A 6,000-nucleotide genomic window follows, 5' to 3' on the forward strand; every position below is an offset into this window, starting at 1 on the left:
ACACCCCTCCCTCCTACTCTTGATCCACATACACACACGCCTGCGAGGAAAGAGGCTTCTATGTCCCCCTTCTGGCAACACCAGTGACTCAGTATATGAAGCTTGAGCTGGATTTTAGCCCTGACTCACCCACCGCCAACTCTAGGCTCAGCCACACTCATGTGCTATCACTTCGCACTGGTGTCTTCCCCTGCGACACCTCCCAAGCCTGGAGCTCGAGCCAGTTTCCTTCCAGAGGCTTCCTTTGGCCTGCCTACAGCACTCTCACCATGATTCTATGCACCTCCCTAGATGCTGTCATCCCACACTCCCGTGACACTGGCATGACTTAAGTCGCCGCCTGCCTCCCACACATGGGCTCATTCAGACCTCCCTTGCTGAGTGTGTATTCTGAGCCAGACGTCTCAAGGGCTTTATGCAATGGTGTGCGCAGATTGGAAGGGAGCCCGAAAAGAGGGCTATTTACACATGCCTTGTCCATCAGCAAGAGCTCTGGGCCTGAGCGAGTCTGAAGCTGTGGTAAGGGCATCAGAGAGCAAGGCAGAGATGGTGGTGACAGACATGAGCACTTGTCACTTGCCACTTCACGTGGCCTGTGTGTGCAATGTTTTGCTTGGCAGCATGAGCGTCTGCAGGCAGGGGCTAAATCTTACAGCCTTGCCTGTGTAGTCTTCTGTGAACAGCACAGGCCGTTCACACAGCGTGGGGTAAATATTTGTGGCTCATTTGGCCTCTGTGACTCAAGTGAGTAATACCCTCTGCCTTATACAGTTGACAGCCACTTTGTCCATCTTCCCAGCTTCAAGCAGCTCCTCGAAGATAAGTCACTTTGGCTGGCTGTAAGAATAGACACCACAGCACTGCACTCAGAACTCCATCTCACTGCAAGTTCCTCACTGCACATCTTCCTAGATGAGCCGCGGTTGCTATGGGACAATGGTCTGTACCCTGTCACTTGTATTTTAAATAGACGCTGATTGGCCAGTAGCCAGGCAGGAAGCATATAGGCAGGGCAACCAGGTAGGAAGTATAGGTGGGGCCACGAGAACAGGAGAATTCTGGGAAAAGGAAAGAGTCAGTTGGCAGCTGTCACCCAGCCATAGAGCAAGCAAGATGTGACTGCCTTGCCAAAAAGGGCACCAAGCCACGTGGCTAACACAGACAAGAATTATGGGCTAATATATGTTAGAAGAGTTAATAAGAAGCCTGAGCTACTAGGCCAAACAGTTTATAATTAATATAGACCTCTGGGTATTTCTTTGGGACTGAACGACTGTGGGGCCAGGCAGGACAGAAACCTCGGTCAACACATGGTAGCTGCCATATCACTGGAGTCTTCCTGGCCAAGCTCACCTTCTGGCCACTGCTCATCAGTGACAAGCAGAAAATGTCTCACAGACACTATACAGCTTGTGTAATCTACAAGTTAGGAATGTAAAATGGGAAGGACTTGGAATGAGCTGTAGAGAAAATGGACAAGCGTGGTCGTGCAACAGCATGGCCTCAGAGAGATCATGCATCCATAACAACACATACAAGGTCTAAATGGGTTCTTGTACCGACACATGACAAGGCTGATGAGCTTCCTGCATCTCTCAGAAGTCCATTCAGTTCACTTGGTAAAACTCTTAGAGCACCAGGTGCCACCTTCTGCTACAACCTAGGACACCAGCCTTGCCTCTTTCTCAGTCTCTATCTTCTACTTGAGATCTTTTCCAGCTTTACAATGGCCGCCTACTTGCTGAGTTTGGCACTGGTCACATTCCGGCCACAGGCACTGCTGCAGCTGGACAATGCTCAGGAAGCAAGAAACCACATTTCCTGTATCCTGACGCAAGCTCCCGGAGCATGGAGCCCACATCAGAAGAAACAAAATGCACCACATTCCAGAAAGGTCCAAGCTGCTTACCTGGTGGTGCTGGTAGCTGCTCCAGGAGAACAGATAGAAGCCCAGGCCTCTCTCTTGGCTCCACGGTGTCTTCCAAGAGCTCTTCCTCCTTGAGCCCTTCCTGCTGGAGGACCTCAGGCACCTGTTGCTGGGAGACCTCAGACCGCCATTGGTGATCACTGCCCACTGGCTTCTCTGGAGGGATTCTGTCCTGACCCCTGTGTTGGCAAACTACTGGTTCTATCTCTTCAGACTTTGCCTCCCAAATATCCACCAACCATGCAAGAGAGTTTTTCTTTGTGAATAATAATAAGTTATTCTTATTTATTTAAAAATTAAGATAAAATTTTATTATGATTTTGAAACAAGGTCTCAGGCAGCCCAGGTTGAATTAGAACTGTCTTGCAGTCAAGGATGGTCTTGAATTTCTCAATCTGCCTGCTTCTGCAGGAGAGTACCACCATACCTAGATCTATTGTGTGGCTCTGGGGCTGGAACCAAGAGTTTTGAGCATAGCTGGCAAGCACTCTATAACTGAGTTGCATTCCCAGCCCCGCCTCTTCCACCCCACCCCCCAAAGACAGCCTTCCTGTGTAGCCCAGACTGGCCTGGCGCTCACAGCAATCATTTTATCTCAGCCTTGAACGTGCTGGATTACGGGAGTATGCTACCACGCTTGGCTTTTTGGCAAATCTGACTAGTGTTTTGCATCTCTAGGGCCTCTGGAGGTAGGGAGGCTGAGCTGCTAAGTAAATCTGTCACAGCAAGAGTTTCGAGGATGGTTCTTGGCTGCTCCCCTAAGGACCGTGACACAGTTGCTTAGCATCCTGGCTCTCTCAGCAGCGTCTTCCATCTCCCGGCAGCACCAGCAGCTGTCATTGAGGACTGCAGGCTCCCTCTGCGATGATTTCAGGTTTTCAAACAGCCTCCTTTTTAGCCAGAGCCTCCAGAGAGCCACTACTTTGGTCTTGCCCTCACTTTCTTGCCCAGCCTCCTCTGGGGTCCCAAGTGGATGGTCTTTTCTTTTGGATAACATAGCATGACTCTGTCTCTGTTCAATATTTCTAAAGAGCTTTCCAGGACCAACTTCCTCTACAGAACACAGTGTAACATGAGGGCCGGCTTGTTGGGGTTTCCGTCCCGCCCGGTACCCCAACAGCCGGCAAATCCCAAAGAGAAATTACACACAGGACTCCATAAGGTTATAAACTGATTGGCCCATTAGGTCAGGCTACTTATTAGTTCTTATAACTTATCTTAACCCATTATTCTGATCTATGTTAGCCACATGGGCTCAGTACCTTTCTCAGTGTGACAGCTTACATGTTGCCTCTTCGGTGGTCTGCGCAGGAGTGCTGAGGGAGCTCTGCTTCCAGAATACTCCCAGTCTCTTTGCTCCACTCCTACTTCCTGTCTGGCTTTCCCGCCTATACTGCCTGCCTGGCCAATCAGCATTTTATTAAAATATGACTGACAGAATACAGACAATTCTCCCGCATCAACACAGAGTGCTGCTTAGCAAAGCCTCCTACTCTCCTTGTGCCTTCAGGGCCACTGTGGTGCCTCCACTGGGCCATCTGTAATGGAACCTGGCTAGAGGGCCTGACTCACAATGAGTGTGTGGCTCAACTAAACACACATAGGAAGTTCTTCAACTGAGAAGCCAAATGCTTGCTCAGCTGCCACCTGCACTGCTGACCGTCGTTGCCCGGTTCTGTCTTGGAACGACCGCTCACGTAGCTTTGCTTCCGTTCAGCAAGGCAAAGCCAGGGAGCACTGGCAAGCAGCACCGTCAGAGAGAGGTTGCTCAGCTGTCACCCGACCTGGCGTGAGGCAGCACGAAGCTCTGAGTTCCTCCAACATGATAAATACAGCGTCTGATTTCCTGGCCATTTCCCCCTGTGTTCACTTACTCACTTTACCTACTAAGTTCTAGAAGAAATGGGTGCACAAAGTATATTTTGAAGCACACATCTCACAAGAAAATGCCATCTTTAGAGACCTTTACTTTCCTGATATTAATACAAATGCCAATAAATAATGAAGTAGCATTGAGTCTTCGGGAAGCTGTTCTTTCGGCCTCACGGGGTTTACAGGTATGAGCTGTATCTCCAAGCCAGCAAGCCACTGTCTCTCAGCTGCCAAGAGTTCTCAAAATACACACCAGGAGCCCCACTGGCCTTTGCTGCTATTTTTTTTTAAACCAAGAAAGAATTCTTTCTTGGCTGTTGTATATATTCAATATTATTAAATATTCAAAAATTGACTATTTTTAACCTTTTAGTCTCCCTAAGAAGGAAATTTTAGCTAAACCTCAGCCAGAGAAGTCTGACTCCAGAGGTCTTGCTTCTTTGGAGTTGGGGAATATCTTGTTCTGCTTTCATGACTAAGAGACCAAAAGCCATCAATCACAAGGGCAGTGGTGCCCTCAGAACACCAACTTCCACTTGCATGGCGACCGACCCTCTAAACAGGGCGTGTGTGATCACAGGGCTAGGATTCTGACTTAGTTCAATTTTAATGGAACTTTAACTTTAGGTTTGAGTAGCCAGATGTTGTAAAACTCTAAACCAGGAAGTGATAAACAAGGCTGAAACAGAGCTCAGAGATTTTCCCCCCATTTTCTGCTTCCACGTATACTATGTGTGGTGTGTATGTATATTTGCACGGATTTGTGAGAATACACGCACATGCGTACACAGCAAGTGGAGGCATGAGGTTGACATTGGAAATCGTCTTCCATTGCTCTTCGGCCTTGTTCAATGAGGCCGAGTTTCTCAATCAAACCCAGAGCTCGCTAGTTTGGGAACTGACCTGAGGGAGAGGAGGACCTCCCCTCAAAGCAACCCTTTGGGAAGATGCACTGAACCCACATTGAGTGGCTAGAAATACGTAAACCAGGATGGTGGCGAAGTTCCTGAAATCTAGAGGGATGTTAGATCAAGAGGCAAACCGGGCAGTCTTGCCATGTCAAGCTGCAAAGTCTTCCTGAATCCGGGAGCCGGCTCCTTGTGGAGGATCAGGTTCCAACAAGACATCCATGGACCACCTCACTCCCACCAGAAGACTCTCCAAGCTCAGAAAAGGTTGTTCGTCTGCTTGGATTTCTGTGTTCTCGAAACCTGACCTTTAGGAAGGGCTTCTTCGATCTTTAAAATAGAAACATCTGGTGACACTAGAAAAATCTTCAGAACTGACAGGCTTGGGAAAGGCTGGCGTTTGCAGGGTTGGTGCACTGAGGTTGTTTCCAGGAAAACAGACTGTGCTCTGAGCGGATTCCCGATGCTCTGAGAACCCCAATGTGGACTCGCTTCTTCACCAGGCTCCTCCAGTCCTAGGATAGTTTTCATTGTGGAATATGCTACCAAATCCTGATCCTTTAAGTTATGAATCACAACCCATACCTTTCACACGCAAGCGGTGTTTTGGGGTGTGTCGTGAGATGTGGCAGCTTTAGACAAGGTTTCTGAGTGCACAAGGACCAAAGATCAATTTAAGAGTCAAACTGCGAAGAATCCAAAGTACTACTGAACTGGGCTGCAGCCTTAAGTCAGTGCCTCGTGCAGCTTGGCCATCCCAACACCTGAGCAGCCTTCATTCTGAACACACAGTTTGCGCTGAGTACTTCAAACCCCGTGATGTCAAACGAAAATGGCATGAAAGACTTCAACTCCAACTAAAGACAGCTGTGTGGTGTAGATTGCAGGGGTTTACTCACTGATTTCTCCCCCTCTGAGGCAAGGACTTATATAGCCAGACTGGCCTCAAACTCGCTGTGTAGTTGAGGATGACTTTGAACTCCTGACCTTCCTGACTTCATCTCTTTTTGTTCTTGTTTTGTTTGGATTTGATTTTTGAGACTGGGTTTCTCTATGTAGCTTGGGAGCCTGCCCTGGAACTCTCTCTCTAGACCAGGCTGATCTTGAACTCACAGAGATTCGTCTGCCTTTGCCTCCTGAGTGCTGGGATTAAAGGTGTGTGCCACCTCCCAGCTTTGACTTCACCTCTTAGTGTTGACAAAGCAGTTGTGTGCCGTGCCACTGTGCCTGGCTGAACTGTTGTGTTTTTACAGAGTTTTCGTTCTTATAGAAACATAATGGTTTAATTACAGG

General features: G+C 48.5%; 1 long non-coding RNA gene across 1 annotated transcript in view; it reads right to left on the reverse strand.

Moving 5' to 3' along the window:
* Positions 1–3,383, reverse strand: part of LOC148118614 (uncharacterized) — a 40,606-nt gene extending 37,223 nt beyond the window's left edge. Inside the window, exon 1 of the long non-coding RNA XR_015735978.1 lies at positions 3,190–3,383. This is a non-coding gene — a long non-coding RNA (uncharacterized LOC148118614). The remainder of the gene's footprint in view (positions 1–3,189) is intronic.
* Between the last annotated feature and the right edge of the window lie 2,617 nt (positions 3,384–6,000).

This window comes from Myodes glareolus, chromosome 22 (genome assembly GCF_982192425.1).
Source record: "Myodes glareolus chromosome 22, mMyoGla1.1, whole genome shotgun sequence".
Lineage (NCBI taxonomy): Eukaryota > Metazoa > Chordata > Mammalia > Rodentia > Cricetidae > Myodes > Myodes glareolus.